Source organism: Podarcis liolepis (genome assembly GCF_965112155.1).
Source record: "Podarcis liolepis genome assembly, chromosome: 1".
NCBI lineage: Eukaryota > Metazoa > Chordata > Lepidosauria > Squamata > Lacertidae > Podarcis > Podarcis liolepis.
In genome coordinates this window covers 89,923,652-89,939,015 of record NC_139554.1, presented here as the reverse complement: position 1 = coordinate 89,939,015, position 15,364 = coordinate 89,923,652, and the positions used below count along the sequence as shown (strand labels likewise).

General features: G+C 41.2%; 1 protein-coding gene across 3 annotated transcripts in view; it reads right to left on the bottom strand.

Moving 5' to 3' along the window:
- The window catches only part of PTPN4 (protein tyrosine phosphatase non-receptor type 4), an 85,985-nt gene extending 70,884 nt beyond the window's left edge, over positions 1-15,101 (bottom strand). For 2 of the 3 annotated variants that reach the window (XM_083489209.1, XM_083489210.1), the window contains exon 1: positions 14,346-15,095. The gene's annotated coding sequence lies outside the window, so the exon portion shown is untranslated. Of the gene's footprint in view, positions 1-14,345 lie in introns of all 3 variants that reach the window. The other variant, XM_083489208.1, reaches the window with a different exon arrangement.
- Between the last annotated feature and the right edge of the window lie 263 nt (positions 15,102-15,364).

Here is a 15,364-nt window from a genome sequence, read left to right as displayed (position 1 = left end):
TCCACAGGGGCTGGATTAGACTGACCAGCGGGCCAGATTAGACCCCGAAACGGACTTTGGACATGCCTGTCTTAATCTCAGTCTAACTTGAAATTTCTCTAGTTCAGATGAAAGTGTTTGGATTACAGGCACTGTATTCTAATCTATCCCCTCTCTTTGCTTTCTTCTTCATCACAATCTATTAAGCTACAAGGAAGAAAACCTAAGCAGAAACGAATGCGTTGGAAACATTTGCCTTCTTGAAAATATACAGGCCATACAGAAAGACCTGTACATTTTCATCTGTATACCTGTGTTTTATTTTGAGTACTTGATTCTATGACAGAAACAGTATAAGCATATCCAATCACTCATTTTAAAAATGACCTCACAAAACCCTTGGTTATAAAGATGAACTTTGCAGTTTATATACCACATACTAAAAAGCAATAAATATTTTGAACTTGTTGTAATGGAAATTTCTTTTTGCAAATTTCTCTTACACTTCCCACCATATTTTAATCAAGCTATAGAAAATTCACCATACAAGCTGCTTTTGCCATTAACCTCTTCATGGCCATGGTCTACCTACTCTATTATGTAACACATTTCATATTTTTACTCTCTCCCCCTTCACAATAAAGTCAAAAACCATTATCTGACATTGTAGTAATAATCACACTACAAAGGCACCTTGCAGCCATTTCCTTTTACAGAAGCAAATAAATTCAAACCCAAGAGAAAAGAGTCCTCTGAACAATGTGCCAAATTGTAATTATAATTCTTTCTGTAGTGAAGCATGGAAAAACATTACTTCTGGTTTTTTGAAAACTTACTTTAAGTTGAGAAACAGTGGGGAAAGCCTCTAATTTATCCTTTAATATCCTGCCAGCATTGATTGGATCTGATGTACATAAAATATCATCTGCATAAAGTCCAAATAGGTATTCCTGTCTGTTAATGGTTACCCCCTTTCCAGCTAAAGTTTGGTACAGCCTTATTGCTATAGGTTCTAAAATTAAAGCAAATAAGAGAAGTGATAGTGGGCAACCTTGTTTTGCCCACAGCCAAGAAGACATTTTGGTGAATCTATATTATTTATTCCAATAGTGGTAGATGCTATATCGTAAATTTTCCCTAATGATTTAGTAAATTTAGGGCCAAATCCATTTAAAAATTTTACTTTGATTCCACACAATCAAATGCTTTAAATATATCTAATGATTGGTATGCTAGTGAAGTGGTCTGTTTACTATAATAAGTTATGTTTAATAGCTTCCTAATTGGGTCTGTAATCTCACATCCTGGAACAAAACCAGCCTGATCCAGGTGAATATATTTTCCTTTTTTTATTCTGTTGACCACGATTGCTGTAGGAATTTTATAATCCAAATAAAATAAGGAAATTGGACAGTAAGATTCTACATTTGAGGGGTTCCTTGTATTATCTGGGGATTGCTACTATTCTCAATTGTTTCCAGATTGGTGGTAATGGCCCCCAGGTTAGAATATCTTTGTATAGTTTAGTCATATGTGGGGCCATCAGATCCTCAAATGTTTTATAGAATGCCTCTACTAGTTTTATTGATGCAAAAAGACTTATAGCAGCTAGGTGAGTGAGCCAGTATTAATCTAAGAAAAATCAAGTGCATACTAGGATAAGCAATTGGTTGCTTTATGTTGGAACAGTTTTATTTGAACAGCAGACTTCCAATGAACTGATACTGATATTGCATTCATGAAGGATCCAAAAATCTGTTGCTTAACACATTTTGAGGCATATGCACGATTTCCTCTAGTCCCAAAATGTATTTTTTTATATAATTGTTCTGTCTGTGCTGACTTTTTCATAAACTGCCATGTTAACTATAAATCAAAGACACTTCTTTTTAAATTAACAAGCTACAGGGAGAGTTTTAAGCTGTGAATTAATGCCTTGCTGGCCAATACATTACTTTTATGTGGGTTTTAACCACCTAAGCCATAGTCAGAATAGACCCACAGAAATAAATGTCCTTAAAGTAGCCTTCCTCAGCCATCCAGATGTGCTTGACTGCAACTCCCATCAGCCCTAGCCAGCATGACAAATGATCAGGGGTGACAGAAGCACATTATTTTGGGTATGGCTGATGTATGGTCTCAACCTGTTGGTCTCAACTTTATACTTGTAAGTCTCTAGGTGTGGAATAATTTGTATTTCAGTATTTCTTGGTCAGAATGGGCGTGGAAGGAGGAAAAAAAGATGAACCCTGGGTGCAGCGGGTTGGGGCTAAATCTTGTACTTACTGTTCAAAGTGTGACACTTAGTGTAACAACTTCACAGTGAGTACCAGCACCATTTTTTTCTAGGAAAAAAAGCACCAAGCATAACAAATAGCCATATATTTGGCATTTTTCTGGATAGGGTAGCATTTCTGAAAGTGATTAGCTTATGAAATCCCAATAATATTTTTAAACTAATCTGAATTCAATAAAATGCACCAAGTTAAGATTTCTACACAAATCTATAAATACTTTTAAGACACACAAAAATACCAAAGCCAGAATTTAAGGCAAAATGGGTTGAATGCAAAAGATGGCTTGCATCACTGGAATTTTTACAGCTCCCTTTCTGTTGCCGGTCTCATGTCATTCCAGAGATTTTTAGGGTGCAGTGGAGCGGAAGGGGCAGGAAAGCCCTGTTGCACTAGCCCAACTATACCTGCACTTCTCTATAATCAACCCATTAGGAAGTACCCAACAAAATAGTTCTGCAAAATGGAACTACACCCTTTCATCTCCCTGTGAGCCCTTCAAATCTGCTACAGAGGGCTTGGAGAAAACCTAGAGCAAATTTAGTGGGCATGCAGGAACAATAAGTTCTGTTGCACAGCCAGAAGTCTTTGCACTAACTTACTTTGTCAGATATCACCTATCAGGACTTGAAATATCAGTATTATATATTAACACTGTGCTTTGGATGGGAACCTTTGGGTTAATGGGTGGTTCCAAAATGAATAAATAAATTATACCTGCTGCAGTTTTACTTGAATATTTATTTTGCATAATATTTTAGTGGAATCAGCACTAGCAATGAATAAATGCATTGTGATGATTTCTATTTAGAATGCCATTCTTTCAAAGTGAAATCAGTGTGACTCATTTAAGAGAAGTGTACTTAGATGCTGATGTACACATATGGGTTAATAGTAGAAGTAAGAGCAAATTTCTAAAACAATTTTCAACTATCAAATACAGACGTGGAAATTTTATACTGTTTATATCAGCACTGCTCTTACTAACAAGTACATATCCTGAATGTGCCAAAAGACACCTATAGCATTCTATTCTTCTCTATCCAAAATTTATTATCCCCAGAAATCTTGCAGTAAGAGAAATGACAGATAGGGAGATATCCAATTGGCGTCCCTTTGCTTATAGAAGGCATCTAGGAACAGGAAAGGAGGCAATGTCTGGCAATTCCTTCTCTTCCTGCAGTCCCCTGCCCCAACCTCCATCTGCTGAGCAGTTATCCAGAGCAGATGGGGGAGGGAAACTGCTGAAGACTGTCACCCTCCCCATGCAACTTGTAGATGCTTTCTGCCAGCAGAGGGACACCAACTGGATATCTCCCATGTAAGTGAAGAATCACTAAGACTGTACATACTTCAAAACAGTACATGTAAACAATGGAACAAATCCGAAATGGACCAGTCTAGAAATAATAAAACACACTGTAAAATTTGGAAGAGAAGGTATTCCACAAGAATATTTAATTTTAACTGATTAGCTTGAAATTAGAAGACTTTAAGCTATAAAAAGAGCCAAGCAATTAAAAATTACTAGCACAACCACTGTGCTTTCCCTCCACATCATAAATATTTATAAGTCTGACAGTGTTCCAGAGATGTGCATCCTCTTAAAAATCCATTGATTATTCACTGAAGAATGAATTGAAACAACACTTCACTTGTGACTTGAGAGTACAACTAAACTTCTCGCTAGCAAGAAAGTTCACAGAAAATATTCCTAGAAATCACAACGTAACTGTAGACCTTGCTTCTTAAGCAAAGTATTAAAAAAATCAGCTACCAAATCCTACCTACTTATCACAGGGGAAAGTAGTAATTTTAACAAGTCACTGGTGTGCTAACACAATAAAGGTAAGTTACATCACAACATGTTTTCTATTGCTTTAGTGAGAGAGACAAGGCAGGTCAAATGGGGGAAAAGGAAAAAAATAATGGACAAGAAGATGCTGTAGAGAACTTGGAAAGCTAAATGTAAAGAAGCAAAAAAAGGCTTTCAAGAACAAGGAGATTGTGCCAAGAACTCCCAAGACTAGCAATCAACCCAAATGGTGAATAAAGCCACCTTTTCTATTTAATTTGGTGAGGGGAGGGGGAGATACAAAGATGTTGTAAACTCCTCTTCCCAGTACATATATACCTCATACACTGATAAAGCATCAACAGACCTGCCAACAACACCTGCACAAGTTACTGGCATACGGTCGAAAAGATTCAATTTGCTTTATTATTGCAGAGTCTGGTCACCCTAAAAAACAACTTTTTACTGAGCTGTGTTTAAGAAAACATCCCACAGTGAATTCTGACACAGGACTCATGAGAATTCTTTTTCCAGATTCCTCTGTACAGCTACAGATCATTCTTCATCTAAGTCATAATTACAATTCCTTCTACTGCGAAAATTGTTAAACCTGAAGTTCAGGGGAGTTGTCTTCAGTAATTATTTAAACCTATACTTTCTCTATAGAAAAAAGAATAATTTAAAATTTTAAGATAAATACCAATACAGTCATACCTCATGTTACGTTTGTGTCAGGTTGAGCGTTTTCAGGCTGCGTCCCGCAGCGACCCAGGAGTACCAGAAAGGGTTACTTCCGGGGTTTCGCAGCTCGCGCATGAGCACAAAATGACGCCACGTGCATGCACAGAAGTGGAAAACCGCAACCTGCGCACACACAGATTGCGTTCTGCTCATGTTGCGAACAAGCCTCCAGAACGGATCCCGTTCGCAACCAGAGGTACCACTGTACCAGTAAACTGCTATGGGTAGCCAAGTTTTCTGAAGCCTCCATTATCAGAAAAAGGGAAAACAATGAATGTTTTTTACCTTAAGGTACTGAGAATGACTCCCTCCACCCTGCTCAGCTGATACGTTGCTGCTGGCTTCCCTCACCCCAGTGGGAAAGATGAGGATGGTGTAAGAAAATCTATCAGGAAGTCTCCTATTCTTCCTTGTTTGCAAGTACTGTACAGCATAACTGACCAGTATTTGACTGAATTACTGACTACTGTATTAATTTTGCAAGTCAAATGGCCAACACTATATTGTACTCTTTAAAATCTGCGAAGAGCTAACAAGGTATCCCTGGCATATGCAAACTATTTACTCTGATGCACTTTCACTGAAATCAATAAGACTACATTATTATAAGTGGCCTATGAATCACTGTGTCATACGTACTGTAGCTATAGCAATGCCATCAAATAGTGTTAGGGGACAGGCAGCAGCTGTGCTTACTTGTGCTGCCTAGTTCCACACCTTTCTGTGACCCTGTCCCTCCTCATGACACCACAGTACACGCTTCAGTTTCCCGCTGCACACTTGCAGCATGACTATTTCTGTACATAACAATTTCACAGCAGCTTGAGTAAAGGCAGGGTGAAACTAACTGATGACTTTCCATCACTTTGTAAGCAGTGATGGCACCAGAATGCACATGGTACAAAAAGAAAGAACAGTTGTTTGTCTCAAAAGAAAGATTTGCTTGTTCAACCATGTTGTAGCTTGGGCGAGGGAGCCTGGACAGTAAGTACTACAGAAAATCCAAAGGCTCATGATCAGTAAATGAGAAAATCAGAAAAGGACTGGTGTGAAAAGCAGGGTGGCATAAATCAATTCCTGGTAACCTCAACAACAGATTGTGTGTTTTCATATATGTTTAAAGCCAATGGTTTCAAACTACTACTCTCAATGGATTATTTCTGGAGAATCCAAGCCATCTTTTAACTTTGGAAGTGTGAAACTCTTCTTAGCCAAGCAGCCAGCCTAGACAAAAGCAACATTACAGCATATGAACATTTGTTAGTGCAAGATACACATTAAGCCAATTTAATAATACAAGAATGTGTTGGATTCAGAGAAAAATCAATGTCAGACTGATTTCCCCCCTCCCCTATCAGTTCCCTGTAAACTATAAAGCCTCTCCCAGAGGTCAGCAGAACCTGCTGAAAATGATGGGGTGTGGCATGGGGACTGAGGGGGAAGGGAGAAGCCCTGAAAATCAGGCTAAGGAAGCTTCCAGAAGTAGAAGCTGGATCCAACCCAATAATGCCAAGTACAAAAAGTGTTCAGCAATACCTTTTGCTGGATCAATTTATGAGTATCTCAGTTACAAAGAATTTTAACCAGCCAGAAAAGAAGGATGGCCAGTTATCAACCATTGGCATACCTAGCTTTTAGTATCAAAAATATTGTATATCACCCAATCCCTTATCAAAATGTAAGCACTCAGGATGAGAAATCCAAGTAGCTAAGGCAGCAGATCACCAAAAACAGGGCCTCACAGTTGTACTGCAACTTGAGGAACTAGACTAATGGCGTTAGTCACATATGACTAAAATATATCTTATTTCCAAGGCCAATACAGCAACTGCCATGAGTGCTGGAAGGAAGACTGCTCCCTGCTGCAAGGCCCATTTTTACCTGGCCTAGGAGGCAGGGCCCAGACTCACACTGAACAGCCAAAAGAGACTCCTGGGAAGCCACTGAGACATTGCACGAACAGCTCTTGGGTTGGGGCAGCTGGCCAAAATGTTTTACAATGTTTTAGATGGTTCTAATTTTGGTTCCTCTTTTTTTGTTTTTGTTGGGCTGGGGATCTTTAAATGTTTAGTTGGGGTTGGTGGTTATTTTAATTTGGGTATAACTGTAAACTGTTTATTATTGCTGTTATTATTGTTTTCCATTGATTTATTCGTTTGTTGTCTGCATAGAATATTCTGTTTTTTAATGTTTGATGTTTGGTTGTGTTTTTATATATGCTGTAAGCCGTCCAGAGTGGGCAGGATATAATAATAATAATAATAATAATAATAATAATAATAATAATAATATTGCAAAGTTTTCTGAGATATAATGAATTGCTCCTCCCCCTTAAAACACAATAGTCACAATCTATTAGCTACACCAGAATTGTTATATTTCAGCTATAAACAAGGTCCCGTGTATTCAGAACTGCTCCCTGCAAATTTACTTTAACTTATAGCTCATGCTGTTTCGTGTATTGTTTACAACCTACTATCATAGTCAATGACTCTAAATTACTAGGATCTGTTAAAAATGCTATAATATTGAATAAAAATGCACATCTGTGTAAGTCACCATTTTCACGGAATGGCTTTAACTGCTTTAGGTGTGGACCATTCCACATACTAGTTCGCCAGCATGTGTATACAACATGGAGCTGCAGCCCATTCTGGATTCATGATGACTATATGCATAAGACACACATTTGCTGCAGTAACATGTTATATGCCTATTTGTGCACCAAAATACATAATATTTGAATCCGTCTTAATATTTTGCAGCTTCATGTATGTGTATGTGTAGAAATCAATGAAATTTCACACAGAGACAAAAGTATGTATTTATAGTACTAGATTACACCCAATCCTACCAAATCCTAGATGTTAATGCTATAACATCCCCATCCAACTAGTGTGGGTAAGTGCCACAAGTCAGGCTCCAACAATGAGATAATGCTATCCTAGATGAACATACTGAAGCACATATGCAACCTGATTTGCCTTTGACATTCTGCCTCTGTTTCTTTGAGCCAGATGAACAAGCAGACAAGCACTTAGTCATGACATGCCAGTATCAGGCAAGCAGGCCATGCTATACTGGTTTACTAGCTTTTGTTGCAGGTTGGCCACTTATGGCGTAGCCTGATCTCCTACAAGGAGAAGCCAGAGAGATTCCCCATAAGTCAGTACTTATTGGGAATCTCTGTAGCCTGTTTATGTAGGAGTGCCTACAGCAGAGACCCACCTGGAAATGCTGTAATGAAATCCACATACACCCTGTACAAGTTTTGCAATACAGAGGCTAAAACCAAAAAGACAACCTTAGTCAATATGCAACCTTAAGTGACATTTTCATGTTTAGAAAGTGATGTCAGTTAAAAAAAATCCAGACATTGTTCATGGTGTACTTGAGATATCTATACTAAGTGATAGTTCTACCCTTCTAATGTCAAAGCTTGAAGAACTACAAAAACTGGGCATTAGAAAGGTAAACATAAGCTAGAGCAACAAAACTATGCACAATATTTTTGTAGCACTACAATTGTTTTTAAATACAAATTTATCCAAGCCCAATATATCAGAAAAATAGATAGCGAAAGAAATGTGCATGTACAAAAATATCACTCATTCTGCTTTTCAGGAAGCTACAGATGTTTCTACAATACCACTAAGGTAAATTAACCCCCCCCCCCAAAAAAAAAAGATCTATGTGAAGCCAGAAAGACACATAAATGTTGCCAGCAATAACCATGTACACAGCTTCTTCAAATGAGCTTTTGGCTTTAAGCCACTGGCATTCCCCAGGCACACTGTTGTCTTTACTCATCCTTCCACTATATTGTAGTTGCACGAAAACCACAAAGTGAAATCAATGGGATTAGTTTTTCAGTCATCCATAGATTCACAATTCTATGACTAGAGCAGCACTTGCAGTCCTCTCCCCTCCCCACGCCAAAAAGACGAATAGCAGGAAGGAGGTGTTTGCACCATGTCCCCCTCCTTCCAACAGAAGGAATGGAGTTCCCCAAGAACAGCAGCAGAACAATCTCCTGCTACACATTCTTCTGGATCACGTCCAGAATAGACTGTACAGGACAAGGCAATGGAATTAGGGAGATCCTGGACCACCACAACCAGCATCCAAACTCCCCGGGTGCTAAGGACATTTTGCATCATGGTCATGTTGTATGGCGCCTGAGACTCAAGAGTAAAACGCCCCCCACCCGCCTGCTGCAGCGCAAGTCACCTGGGTGGTGCTGTGAGCGGTGTGAGAGTCAAAGTGCCGACCTGCCCAACTCACAAGTAAAATTGCTGCTGAGAGATACTACCCCCGCTTGCACCATATCGTAAGTCACCTGGATGGCACTGCGGACAGCACAGAACTCAAAATGCCGCCTTGTGCGACTCACAAGTAAAACTGTTACTGCTGAGGGAAACTTCCTCAGTGTACGCTGCAGCATGAGCCAAAGTGCATGGCACCTCACAGCAGCCACACTGAAGTGGCCAGGCCACCTGGATAGGTGCTTCTCTCCCTCCCTCCCCCTGCCCTATTGCAGGGCCAGGCTGGGCTCTGACGGTGGAGTCAGGCAGCTTGCTCTGAGACACCAGCCAGTCATCACTGCTTCTCTTTTTCTGTGGGGTGCTCTCGGAGCGCCTGACTTCCGTTGCCTCCACCTACTTCCTCACCCAGCTCAGCTCCCTATGGCTGGCTGCAGTGGGTTTCCTCTCCCCACTCTGGTTGCCTTGGTGGCATTGTCTGCTCCTCCTCCCCCGGCTCCGGGACTTTTGAGGGGACCCAGCCTGGATGCAGCCACACCATACTGGCCCATGGGGCACACACCTCTGTGGGCTGGGGTGGTAAGGCTCTTAAAGCTGGCAACTATTAAAAGTGCCAAGAAGACATGACAAAACATGGAAGGAGCATGAGGAAGGGCAATGAAGAGTATCAGCATGTGGGGACAATGTGGTTTGGAGAAACATGAAGGGATCATAGAATTGTAGAATTGGGAGGGACACTAAGTATCATCAAGTCCAACCCCCTGAAATGCAGGAATACGCAGCTGCCCCATACCTGAAACCTTGGCATCACTACTTGCCAGCACCAATACCAGCACCATGCTCTAACCTACTGAGCTATCACCTGTCATGTTAAGCCTTTTCATGTGTGAGAAAGAAAGAGAGGGAGGGGTACATGTGGAATAACTCCTTAGAAGGGATATGTTGGCATTCCAGGAGTCAGCTTGGAGAGGAGAAAGGGAACGTGGTTAGGCATGATGGATGTTGGGAGTGATACTGCACTGGGAAGCAGTTAAGAGTTTATCTAAAGGCTTTCTGGCAGAAGCAAAAGTTAGTAGTGGATGTAGGGGTTAGGTGCCATGTAAGAGCTATGTGTGTACCTATTGGGGTGGGGAGAGACAGTCTTTGCCAGTAACATCCCAGTATTAGGATGGTTGGTGAGTCCAGGAAGTTGGAGCAATATCAGATAACATCTGCTGAGAAGGAAAGGTATTTGGGGATTAAACTTCATTCCTTGAGTTTGTGCTTTCCAGAACTTTTTGTTTGTGTTTTAAACCCAACATGTTTTGGTTAAGTTTTACTTGCCTTGTTTAATGTACGTGGGGCATAATGTATGATATGCTTTTAATTTGAACTATACTATCTGGTTAGTTTATGACGGTTTAAGTTGTGCATTTTAAAGTGTTATTTACCTCAGACTATCTCAGTAGTGCTTAAAATCTAAATAAAATTTGGAGTGGGGTCATTGAGGAACACTGAAGTCTTAGGTTGTGCAAACTGGTCACTCAAGGTGGATGTCTCTGCCATCAGTTGTGTAGGCCTGCTGTTGTTGTTTAGTCGTTTAGTTGTGTCCGACTCTTCGTGACCCCATGGACCAGAGCACGCCAGGCACTCCTGTCTTCCACTGCCTCCCGCAGTTTGGTCAGACTCATGTTTGTAGCTTCGAGAACACCGTCCAACCATCTTGTCCTCTGTTGTCCCCTTCTCCTTGTGCCCTCAATCTTTCCCAACATCAGGGTCTTTTCCAGGGAATCTTCTCTTCTCATCAGGTGGCCAAAGTATTGGAGCCTCAGCTTCACGATCTGTCCTTCCAGTGAGCACTCAGGGCTGATTTCCTGAAGAATAGATACGTTTGATCTTCTTGCAGTCCATGGGACTCTCAAGAATCTCCTCCAGCACCATAATTCAAAAGCATCAATTCTTCGGCGATCAGCCTTCTTGATGGTCCAGCTCTCACTTCCATACATCACTACTGGGAAAACCATGGCTTTAACTATATGGACCTTTGTTGGCAAGGTGATGTCTCTGCTTTTTAAGATACTGTCTAAGTGTGCCATCGCCTTTCTCCCAAGGATCAGGCGTCTTTTAATTTCGTGACTGCGTGTAGGCCTGCAATAAGTGTTAATTGTTGTGCCAGAAAGATTACATAATATGAAGGAAAGGGGGTTTAGGGACAATCAAGAGCTTGTTTGCAGAGTGGAAGGAATGGAGTACCTTTTTCTGCCTTCCCACTTACAACCACTCTCTGAAGACTAGAGAAGGGACTCACATAAGAATATTAGGGGAGCTTTCTACGGTCTTCAGATGAGGACTAGATCATATGAAAATTTAACATAAGATTTTAGCTGGAGTTCATTCATTTTCAGCTTTGTAATCTTGTTATACAATAAATAATAAATAATAAAAATAATAATATCACCTAGACATTCTGTTAGTGCACCCGTAACCTAGTTTTCAGGTGTTATGTGGAGCCAAACTTGTCTACCTGAGTTTCTAACACTGACCACAGCAACCATTTGAGTATGCAATGGAGGCATCCTTTACATGGAAACTTGCTTGCACATATGAATTACCCCTTATTGGATCGAAGTGGCACGTGACTGAACTTAAACACATGCAATCAACATATCTGCTTTCAATGTCTTTATGTTCTTTTGAAATGGCCTGTACTACTGCGCATTTCCAAAAATTAATTTAGCCCATACTAAACATTTATTGATTGGCATGCAAGACCCAGGATAGGTCCTAAATGAAGTAGTCAGGACAGAATTTCAATCAAAAAGTGAGACATTCTAAATATGCATACCATCATAAGGGATGGTATAACATACCAGATTCTGGATTTAGGGCGCAGTCCTTTGCACACTTACTTCAGTGGGACTTACTTCTGAATAGGCCTACCATCTGTTATTCCATTAAAATGTATGAAGGGGGGAAAAACTAAAGTAAATTAAGCATAAGGATGCCAAAAGTACATTGGACAGAAGAAATATAGTAAGTGCTATGTTATCTTTATGCAGCGTGCTAGCTAGTGAAGCTATGCTGCTGCAGAAATGTACATTTGACAAAGTCATATTATTGTAATACACTGATTTACTGGCTTACAAAACATCTAACAGTATCAGAAAATATTGACTCCCGCATTACAAAGCATTACTTAACCATTGACAAAACAATGATGAAGAAAAAAAGATCTAGTATAGTATTCTAGACTGGGTAATTCATGAGATGAGGAAATGCCTAAAGAATTATTCTGAAGTCCAATTTTCACAATCTGGAATGATGCTGAAGCCTAAGTTTTCAGAAGCATAAAAAGCAAGAGAAATGTTAAGTATACTAATTTTGCAAATTTTATTAATTTATTACATGCATATAACTCTATTGTTTTTATTTCTACATGAATATTGCTACTTTATTCAATAATGTCAAACTATATTTCATTTAAAAACTAGCCAGTAGAAAAACCTTCATGAACATTCTTTCCTCTGCAGGTGACATACAAGAGCATATTCAGAAGATATAGAAAAGGCAACAATTGCTTATTATAACATAAACCCCTTCAATAAGATAATTGTATACACTAATTTAGAAACAAAGTAACTTGAAATTGAGCTCTCCCCCACCTTATTGATATGAAACCCTGGTCCAATTCATCAGTGTGAATCTATGCTATAAACTTTTAAAAGTAATTTCAGAAAGCAAAATCAAGTTGCAAAATCAATTAGGGCCATAAATAGAAAACACTACCACTATCCTTAGAATCATAGAGTTGGAAGAGACCACAAGGGCCATTGAGTCCAACCCCCTTATTGTTCTTCTGAATGGCATTTTAAACCTTGGCATCTGATTTGGCATGATATCTTTTTCAAAGGGAAGATGACAAATGAGAGTTTTACATGAGATATGTCAGGTGTCATATCCCCCCCAAAGAAGTGTAACCCTAGGGTTCTTATGATCATCTGGAACTACATCAAAATGAAAAGAAAGCTGCAATAGCCTTTAATTATAATTTCTTTATTTTCAAAGTTATTATCTTGCATATTTAGTATATGCATAGTTATAGGAATGGCTAATTTGAGATTGACACACAGTAATGCACCCTTAACTGTGCTGTTAGAAGGAGGATAGATACAAGATCATTCATACTACAGTGGAACCTCGGTTTTTGTACATACATATACAGATGAGCGCCGCAACCCCAGAGTCGTCCGCGACTGGACTTAAAAGGGGTCCCTTTACCTTTTATAAAGGCAGCTACCCCTTGAAAATACAATGCAACACATTCTAGCTTGACTTTTGATCTTACAGAATGTCTTTTGGAAATACACCTCAAAGTAATTGATGCCTGGCCTTTTCAGTTTTTTAAAGTGTAACGTAACACTTCACACATCATAATTCTGCAAAAAAATTAATGGAATACAACAGAGCAACATTTTGATCTCAGGACCTATTTGAATGCCTTGGTGATAGAAAAGCATTTCTTCAAATACCGATGCAATCAAGAACCCAGACAGGACCCTTACACACCTTCACGCAACCTAATTTTGTCATGGCTCCACTCCCCCTAAGAATAACGTAATCCTGCTGCTTCTTCAGCTAACATAATAGAACGCAAACACAACACTGTCTACCATACACAACCTTTGGGTTTAGAAACCATTTATACAAATGTTACCAGTCTGCATCTACGGTAAATACATCAGCTTGACTAATAAAGGTAGGGGGGAAAGACCCTCTTTACTTCAGGACCTTCCCAATCTTCAGTGAACCAATATTGAACTGAAAAATTGCTTGACCTAAAATAACATTAACATTACCATCTCTTTAACTCCCTTTCTAGTGCAAACAGCACACTCAAAGAAGGCATATTGCATTTTTAAGGAGCACCATATACACTATATGATTCAACAAATCCACAACTGTAAATAAATGCTACACTCCCCAGATCAATACTTTGGATAATTATGATTTGGCAACTCTTAACAGTCATTCACCCACCCACCTCCTTTCCTGTTGCCACACATTCCTCTGCATCTATTGGGTCGTCCAACATTTAGCACTCAGACCCACAGCAATCTAGGGGGTGGGCTGGTAATTTTTAACTCTACATCCTTAACGTAAGGGATATCACACATCCAACATTTGAAACGAGAGCATGTAACAATGTTACTATTTAAAAAAAAAAATTGGAAGAGAGGGAGTCCCCCATTTTAACTTGAAAACTTAAAACCGAAACCCCCAGTAATATCCTCTTACCTTCATATAACAGCCACGTCCTTCCAGAGGATGATAATGGAGCAAGGGAGCAACCCAGAAAAGGGAAGCCAAAAGGTAAAGTGGAGGTGGGAAGGGGGTCTTGCCCCCCAACACACACACACCTCACACACAAAAGGCTCAATTTAACCCGCAGAAAAGGCTCAGTTCAGTCGAGTTCTTGCACCCCGCGAGGAGGAGCAGCAGCAGCAAGCGAATAGGATGGGGGTCTCCAGCAACCGTTGCAGTGAGCGCCCCCTCTCAACTCAAAGCCCCCCCACATTCCTGCCGCAGACAGAAAGGCAAGGGTGGGTGGGTGGGTTAGCAGGTGGAGGGAGGGGGGAAGGCAACGCAGCCTCCCCCCCTCCCCACCCACTCGGCACCCCCTCCAATAGAGGGAGGGGGAGAGGGGGAAGGGGTCTCAGCAGTCACCCCTCTATGCCTGAGGGGAAGGCACCCCCGGACCTTTTCCTCCCTCCCACCCCGAAAGGAGGCTTCCCCCTCTCTTCCTTCTCCTGCAGCCGTGGGGCCGAGGCTGGGCTGGGGGGGGGGAGAGGCGGTAGCTAAACACCGGGGCTCTGCCTGCCTGCACTGAGCGGGGGGCCGAGAACGAGCAGCAGCTGCCGCCGCCGCCACCTCCTCCGTCTTCCTCCCCCTCCTCCACCCCAGAGCCTGCCTCCCTCCTTCCTCTCCTCCAGCCTGCCTTCAGACAGGCAGCAGCATAGCAACCAACATGGCAGCTGCGCAGTCACCCAGCGGAAAGTGGGAAGGGGGCAAGCTCTCGCGAGAAGCGCCCGAACTCTGCCCGCTCTCGCGCCCCCGCCCCTTCGCCTCTCCTCTGTCGCTGCCTAGCTTCTGGCTCGAATCACGCGACGGGGTTGGCTGCGCCGGCCGAAGCCCCGCCCGTCTCCCTTTCCGAGGCAGGCGGTTGGCTGGCCGGGACGTCCGTCGCTGCAAGGGCAGAGACTGCGTCCGTCACGGCCGTAAGCCTCTCCGAAGTTGAGGCTTCATTCAGAGCAACC